This window comes from Silurus meridionalis, chromosome 2 (assembly GCF_014805685.1).
Source record: "Silurus meridionalis isolate SWU-2019-XX chromosome 2, ASM1480568v1, whole genome shotgun sequence".
NCBI classification, from domain to species: Eukaryota; Metazoa; Chordata; class Actinopteri; order Siluriformes; family Siluridae; genus Silurus; species Silurus meridionalis.
Genome location: NC_060885.1, coordinates 10,787,376 through 10,796,131, shown reverse-complemented (window position 1 = coordinate 10,796,131; position 8,756 = coordinate 10,787,376).

Genomic DNA, 8,756 nt, shown 5'->3' with positions numbered 1-8,756 from the left:
TTAAAGTGAAGAAGAACATATACGCCATTCTGTGTGCTGTGTGAATCTTCCCTGATCAAAAAAGACACCACAGGCATCGTAGATCGTATGGAAAATCTCTCCAAGAATTAAGTTTTTGTTCTAAAACTCAGTTTACATTTTTTTCCTATTATTTATTTATGTTCCTTTTGTTCTATTAGGAAAAAATTAGAAGTTTGTGAGATTTGAAAATAATTGCATTTTGGTTTTATTTACACTTTACACAACATCCCAATTTTTGGGGAATTGGGATTGTACAAAACTATATTTTAATGGTCTACTAACATTTAGAAACGAATATAAAAAAAAAAAGAGGAATTGAAATGTTTACAGATGGCATGACACCATGTACTCTTTATCAACAGAGAGACCTTGAGTATCCACCTAATATTGTTTTCTTTCAAAACTAAGTTTGACATGTTTTTAATTGATGTACTACACAAAAATCACTTGCATTGTAAATATAATAAACATAATAAATTAATATAAGAATAAATTAAATGCTAATCACAATGCTAATGTCCGATGGTTTTTTTATTTATTTACATTGCAATTTCAATCTTTTTTTGTTGCATGATCTAATAATGATGTTTTTTCCTAAACATTTATATGCTATTATCGATATGATCTACGTTTATTACTTTACTACATCTGAGATGATGAAACAAGCAAATAGGAGGAGGAGCAGAGAGAAAATAAACTTTGCGAATTACATTTGTTTTTGCAAAGCCAAACTGTGAGAGAGCAACATCACTAATCTAATTACCACACACCTACATAGGATGCAATATATTCATCATCACTAAGCATGTTTTCAGCCAGGCCTGTCAAAATCCTCCACAGAGACAGCCAAACAAGCCATTTATTAATTCACACATTGCACACAGTACAGCTTATCACCAGAAACCCTGTGGGAAACAAGAGGCCATTTTCTTCTGCTGTTCGCTTTGTTAAAGGTAGAAATTCGACATGGACAGATAGCGACTTAGAAGTCATGATGGTTGCAATCTCACAACGAGATTGATATCTTTATTTCCGGCACCGAAAGCCCCTCAGACATCAGGGGTTTATCTTGATGTATTCGGAGACGCTGCTCAGACAACCCTCAGTGCGCGAGGCTTCTCTTCCTTATTAATCTGTCAATGTCAAAGGGCCGTGAGCCTGATTTACTCCTAACTGGGTCTCCGAGCGTCTTCCAGGCACTTATCTCAGCTCAGGCTTCAAGGCTGTACTTAGAGTTAGAGAAGAGTGTGACTTAAGGCTGGTTTATGCTTCTGAGTTGAAGTGTCTTTGTGTTTATGGGAAGTCATGGCATCTGTAGAGGCCAAATTAGGTCCTGCCACTTATATTGTCTACTGTACCTACTGTACCAGAAAATAATACACATCCCCCTGCTTTCATTATTGTTATGGTAAAAACCCTTTTTAATCTTTCTTACTGTGAAGCTTTTTTGTTCTTCCAATTCACAGTGTTTGGTTTGGGTACTGCAAAACTGACTATAATATAAATCTTCTTCTTCTTCTTCTTCATCTTCTTTATCTTCTTTCGGCTGCTCCCATTAGGGGCCGCCACAGCGGATCATCCACTGACTATATTATAAATAAACTGCGAAAAAAAAAAATATGTTGGAGATGGTATATAAGGAGATGAAGCTGGAGGAGGCAGAGTTGAAGATGTTCAGATTTTTATTGGGAGTGACAAGGATGGATTAGAAATGAGTTCCCTATCAGGAACTCAAGCTGTGTGGAAACGCTTTGGGAACGCGCCCAAGTGTTCAGGCTCTAAAATAATGTGTGTAATTAGTCATAAATTGGACGCTGGCCGTCACCAGTGGGGTGACGTCACGACCAGAAGTATAAAACGCATATGAGTTTGGGTCTGCGATACGGAAGCTGAGGGGCTAACGGAGGTTGTAACGCGTGCCGTTGCCAAGCTTGATAAAACTTGTCCAGCTCATGAGCAGAAAGTGCTTTCAACTAGTAAATTGGATGAACACTTTCTGACACCCATGTCACAACCTCCGCATCGGGGTCTTCCCTTTTTTCCCGACCTGGCGGCTCCCACTGGGAGGTGCAGAAATGCAGCGTTGAAACTCACTCTCCCCTGTAAGGGGTCCTGCGTGGCGCTCGCTTTTGAAGCCTTGTGAGGTGACAGATCTGAGGACTGTCATCTTCAACAGGAAGGTTTAGATAGAAAGGTCCTGACGCGGAAGTTTCTGGAGATCCGGCCGTGAAGGGGCGCGCCGCACAGCTCTATCCGGTGCTCACCCTGTCCCGGCCCCCTCAGGGACCTGGTCCGTTAACCCTGCCACCCTCTGATGCTTCAGGGCACGGCCAGGTCCAGTAAGCTCCCTCATTGATCTCCAACCAGCATTGTTGTGGTCCAGAAGATCTCATCCCCCCTAGAGCTGTCTCAGGGCGCTGCACCGGCTCTAGGCACACCAGAGGTTGGTCTCGAGAAACTGTTACCCCTAAGGCACTTTTTGGCAGCTTGGAAAGCTCTTCCAGATGTGTTTCAGTGGGTCCTGCACTGTGTAGAGCAAGGCTACTCGATTCAGTTTGGGTCTCCTCCACCCCGTTTTCATGGCTCTGGTCATGGAACAGAAAGTAAACATTCTACTGAGGAAGGAGGCCATCGAGGTGGTCCCTCTATCCGAAGAAAACTCTGGGTTCTACAGCCGGTACTTAATAGTTCCCAAAAAGGATGGAGGGTTGTACCCTATCTTAGATCTACGTCAGCTGAACCGCTCTATCAGGTTCAAGATGTTGACCCTCAAGCAGGTCGTGCTTCAAATCAGATCCAAGGTTCTAAAGGATGCGTACTTTCATGTATTTATCCTATTTCTCAGAGGAAGTTCCTGAGGTTCCAATACCGTCTTCTTCCGTTTGGCCTTGCCTTTTCCCTCGTACCTTCACAAAATGTGTGGATGCGGTTTTGGTTCCCCTGAGGTCTCAGGGCATTGACAATTGGTTGATCCTAGCTCAATTAGAGCAGTTGGCGGTCCGGCATCGAGATGTCGTTCTCGCCCACATGAAGGCATTGGGGTTTCGGCTGAACACCGGTAAGAGTGTGCTTTCTCCATTACATATCTCGGTGACATATGGGATTCGACTACTTTGCACGCAGCTTTCCCCTGCCCGCTTTGTGGCCATCCTTACGGCCGTCAGAAAGGTCAGAGAAGAGCAGCCTTTCACTGTCAAGCTGTTCCAGAAACTGCTAGGGCTTTTGGCAGCTGCGTCCAGTGTGATTCCACTTGGCCTGCTGTACATTAAACCCCTTCAGTGGTGGCTCAGGACCCGTGGGTTCTCACAAAGGGGTAACCCCTCCGCACCATCAAGGTCACGTGGCAATGCCTACATGCCTTAGATGTTTGGAGAGATCCCCGGTTCCTATCTCTAGGCCCCATGCTGGGAGTCCCCGGTCGTCGCTTAATGCTAACAACGGATGCTTCCCTCACAGGGTGGGGAGCGATAATGAGTGGTCACTCCGCTCGAGGTCTGTGGGAAGGGCCCCATCTATGCTGGCACATCAACTGTCGAGAGATGCTGGCCTTGCTTCTAGCACTGAAGCGTTTTCTTTCAGACCGCAGAGGTCACCACATGTGTGTCCATACAGACAATACTGCGGTGGTCTCCTACGTCAACCGAGATAATCTCCCTCTTAATATTATCGTATGAAACCACGGCTATAGAAACCATTATTAGTATGTAAAAACGCATTTTAACAGCGCTGTATCACAGACAGATATTTTTTCATAAATTATTGTGCGGATGCATTTAATGCATCATTGTGCGGATATATCATGCATTATTGTGCTTTTTTTTTGTGCATTAGGGTTTTCCTTTGGATTTGAAATGAAGGCAAATTGTGTGTTTTTGTGCAAATTCTAAAGGGAAGAAAACACAAAAGTATAAATGGTTCATGAAAAAGCTTAACAAATGTTCTGAACTGTTTTCTTTTGGACCTTTCCTCATGACGCCCAGTTTTTCTTGAAAGGTCCATCTTGTAAATATCCTTGAAAGTATATCTGTGACTAAATCAAATTTTTATCAGCCATTGTGTAATGAAAATAACAAAAATTTTAAAAAACAAAAAATTTAATGGACACAAATATATTTGAGCTTGTGCAGTTTGCAATAATTAAAGAACAATAATTAAATTCAGTTGTTCCAACAACAACCTTTTTTTTTTTTTAAGGTTTAAGTTTTTTTTTAAGTTGTGGGAGAAAACTGTAAAATCTGAGATTTGAATTCACATCATGCAGCTGTATGGGAGCACTGCTACCTGTTCTGTCACTATACTACCCTTGTATAGTTACATTTAACTATGAATGTAGATGACTAAATGCATTGTGTCTTGCTGTGCTTGTAGCGACATGTTGCAGAAGAATTAAGCAGGCCTTAGGCACTCAACAGCTTGATTGTCAGTACCATTATGCAGATGTTCTCCAAGAGATGTAACAGCATCCACAATGCATCCTATTAAAAAAGGTCTTCATTTGCCTATTGTCTGGATGTATTCAATGTTTATAATGTGTGATCAAATCTCACCTAACCACGAAACACCAAGGAAAAGAAGAAAAGAGTTGGACATCGGCAGTGGCAGGTTGTCTTGAGAAGATAGAAACAAGGCAAAGCCAGGATGGGCATATAGTCAGCCTGAAGACATGCTTTCAGATAGCTCATAAGCATGAGATCGTTAAAATAAGTGTGCATAACCCACTGGGAAAGACCTAGACAAGACAGAGCAGAGACACACTGAATGCTCTGTGAAACTGTCTGCATTTATCAATTTAAATTCCAATTAAAATTCATTACATGCCCAGGAGTGACTCTTTCGGGAAGGGGGACATGCAGGGAAAATTGAGTCCAGACTGTGGATACAAGGAGACAAATGTCTTCCAGGTCATCAGTGTAAAGGAAAAAATAAGAGACTCATTCCATCACCACACTTTGTACCTAAACATGCTCATGCTCCGAAATAGCACCATGTGTTTATTAAGGTCAGTGTTATTTTGAGAACATAGTAATGACCAAAGCACAGAGCCCATTGGACACAGATAAAGATACATTGCATTTGGCTCAATTTTAATCCGAAACAGCTTTCTTCAAGCCAAATATTGTTTTAAACATCTGTAAGTGTCTTTCCGAATCCCCTTCTGAAAGTTTATGCCTGTCTGCTGTTATAATCGGTTTTGACATTGAAAGTGCTGCAGGTGAAGCTCAGCACGAGGAGTTAGAAAGTGAAGTAAATCAAACGTGCCATGGAGAGCACGTGGAGCAAAGGTTAATGAAGCAAAGCCCAACAGACTAATGAAGAGTTTACACACTGCCTCAGGACAGCCATGTCCAATCGTTGTGCCTACAGGGCTTTCAGACAGTATGCCCTTGCTAATTCCATCCCAGTTGACACTATAATGTTAATCAGTAATGATGAGGATAATTATAGCAATGGAAAAAAGTGGTAGTAAGATATAATTGATAGCGTCTTTGTTTAAACTTAAGGGCTCTTTCCAGAAGGCACACACAGCCAAACATAAGCATACGTTTGCAAATCATACACATCTTTATTATCACATTAGCATTTCTGAACCTGCTGCATACGACACCTCCACCTTATTACATTCTGGAATTATAATGCCATCGGATTTGTACATTTGCATTTTCTAGCCCCTTAATTATTTCACTCTTAAAGGCAGGTGATTGTCTAGACCTGGGGTCCTCTTGCAGTCAGAGCCATTTATCTTAAGAAAAACAAAAACAAATAAAGCATTTTTTTTTTTTTTATTAAATAAAATGTAACTCTTCAAGCAACTACATTATACAAATGTGCACAATATTTTTGTATCTACTTATAAAATAAATGTTTAATAAATATTATATAATAACTCTGATTTCCACCCCTATAAGAAAAAAAAAAAAACATGCCCCGCTGCCTGCGACTCACAGCCCATACCTAGAAAACCAAAGGACTAGACCAGGGGTCGGCAACCTGCGGCTCCGGAGCCGCATGCGGCTCTTTCAACCCTCTTCTGCGGCTCCCTGTGGCTTTGGAAAATAAATAATGAGTATTTAATTAAAACGTATTTTATTTTAGTTCGTTAGTTTTTAAAATGTAATTCTAAATTTGAAGATTTTGGTGATCTTGTAGAATCTAAATAAAACGTGTTAAAGTTTAGCGTCACAACCGCTAATGTGCGACACCCACCGGCACGTGAATTCTTAAACTTTGGTTGACGGCACACAGAAGAGGACGGCATTTTTGGTTTGCTGCCGGTGGATAATTTATGTTCGGCGTTCTTTTCATAAATACAAGAAGGACTCAAATAGACATTGAGTATTTTACTTGAAAGTAACCTTCAACCCAATGTCTTTTTTTAAGGAGTTCAACATTTTTTTGTTGCATGCAAAAATGTAATTTCATTCTCTCTGCAGTTCATTGATTTCATAAATGCAACACATTATGGTTTGATTATACATAGCATAAAGGCAAAAAAAAACGTTACATGTAGTGTTATTTCAATTTAAATGTCAAAAGGGTTTTGTGACCAGTGTTTTCTTTTCTGTGGGAAACAGGTCCAAATGGCTCTTTGTGTGGTGAAGGCTGCCGACCCCTGGTCTAGACAGTACTGAAAATCTCTTTTTGTCTGAGAAAGCAGCTGAAAAAAAACCCTACAGTATCTCACAAAAGTGAGTACACCCCTCACATTTCAACAACCATTTTAGTATAATCTTCTAATGGGACAATACTTTAGAAATGAAAATTATATTTTAGAATAGTCAATGTGCAGCTTGTTTAGCAGTAAAAATTTACTTTCCTCTGAAAATAACTTATCATACAGCCATTAGTGTCAAAGTAGCTGGCAACAAAAGTGAGTACACTCTAAGTGAACATGGCAAAACTTTGTCCAAAGTGGCAATATTATGTGTGAGCACTATTGTTTTCAAGCACTGCCTTAATCCTCCTGGGCATGAAATTCACCAGAGCTGCACAGGTTGTTGCTGGGATTCTCTCCCACTCCTCTATAATGACATCACAGAGCTGCTGAAAGTTAGACATATCATGCTTCTCTACCTTCGGCTTGAGAATGCCCCACAGATGTGCCCTGTAGGGTTCACGTCTGGAGACATACTTGGCCACTCCATCAGATTCAGATTCAGCTTCCTCAGCAAGGCAGTTGTCATCTTGTTGTTGCGTTTGGGGTCGTTTTCATGTTGAAAAACTAATGTTCAGCCTAGATTCTAAGGGTTGTAGTTCATGTTTCCCTCAATGCAGCTCCCCAGTACCAGCAGCACTCATGCAGCCCCAGACAATGATGCTACTACCATCATGCAAGACACAATTCTTTTGGTACTCTTTACCAGGGCATCGCCACACATGCTGGACACCATCTGAGGCAAACAAGTTCATCTTAGTTTTATTAGACCACAGGACATGGTTCCAGTAGTTCACGCTCTTGGACTGGTCATCTTCAGCAGATTGTTTGTCGGCTTTCTTGTGAGCTGGCTTCAGAAGAGGCTTTTTTCTGAGACGATGGCCATGCAAACAGACTTGTTGCAGTGAGTGGCGTATGGTCTGAGCACTGACAAGCTGACCTTCTGCTTCTGCAACCTCTAAAGCAATGCTGCAGCACTTATGTACCTGTGTTTTGAAGCCAGATTCTGCACCTGACATACAGCACGAAGCCTCTACTATTTTGATTGAACCTTGACCACTGTATTGTAACTCGGTTTCAGGGTGTTACTGATCTTTTTATAGCCTCTGCCATCTTTTGCAACAATTCTAATTCTAAAATCCTCAAAGAGTCTTTGCCTGAGGTGCAATGTTGAACATCCAGTGGTCAGTATTTAAGCTCAGAATTAAACTCGAAGCACCAAAATTTAACTGCTCTAATAAAACATACACAAATTTGTTTGGTCCTGTCAAGCAGACAAAAACATGAAAATGATGTATAGGACAGTTGGCTTTGCATGGTTAAACAACATACAACTGTTCTAACTAAAGGTGCTGAGTTATTTTTAGAGGACAGTAAATATATTTACTGCTGTACAAGCTGCACATTGACAACTCTAAAATATATCCAAGTTTTATTTCTATAGTATTGACCCTAAAGAAGATAAACTACAATGGTTGCTGAAATGTGAAGGGTGTACTCACTTCTGTGAGATACTATAGTAATCTCAGAAGTACAAAATGTGCGCAGGTTATTTTGGTCGTTTGAATTTGCTGCCTACAAATTCAATCCTGAATGATGAACTTAAGAACTAAACAGTTCTTCAGTCAGCTCAGACAGATGGTGAAATGTTTGTCCACCTGACCATAAAAACCTTTACATTTGCTTTGTGATCACCCCATTCCAGATTTAGTCTCTCCGTTTCTTTGACGATGCTTTTATAAGTTGTATGTACATTAAAGCACAGTGAAAGATGCTGTGCATATTGTATCTTGTCAGGAAGCCAGGGCACAGGGTCAGCCATTGTACAGCACCCCTGGAGCAAATTGTGTTAAATGCTTTGGTCAAGAGCCCAACAGATAAAACAAATGGTGCTGGGGCTTGAACCCTTAACCTTATGACTTAGATTTGTAGTGTGGATTTTAGCATGGATGTTCGCTTTGTGCACTATTATGCTAGAACAGGTATGGCTACCAAGTTCCTAGCTCAAGCAAAAGGAAATTGTAATACTGTAACATTCTATACAAGTGTGTGCTTCCACCTTAAAGGCAACTGTTCGTGAAAG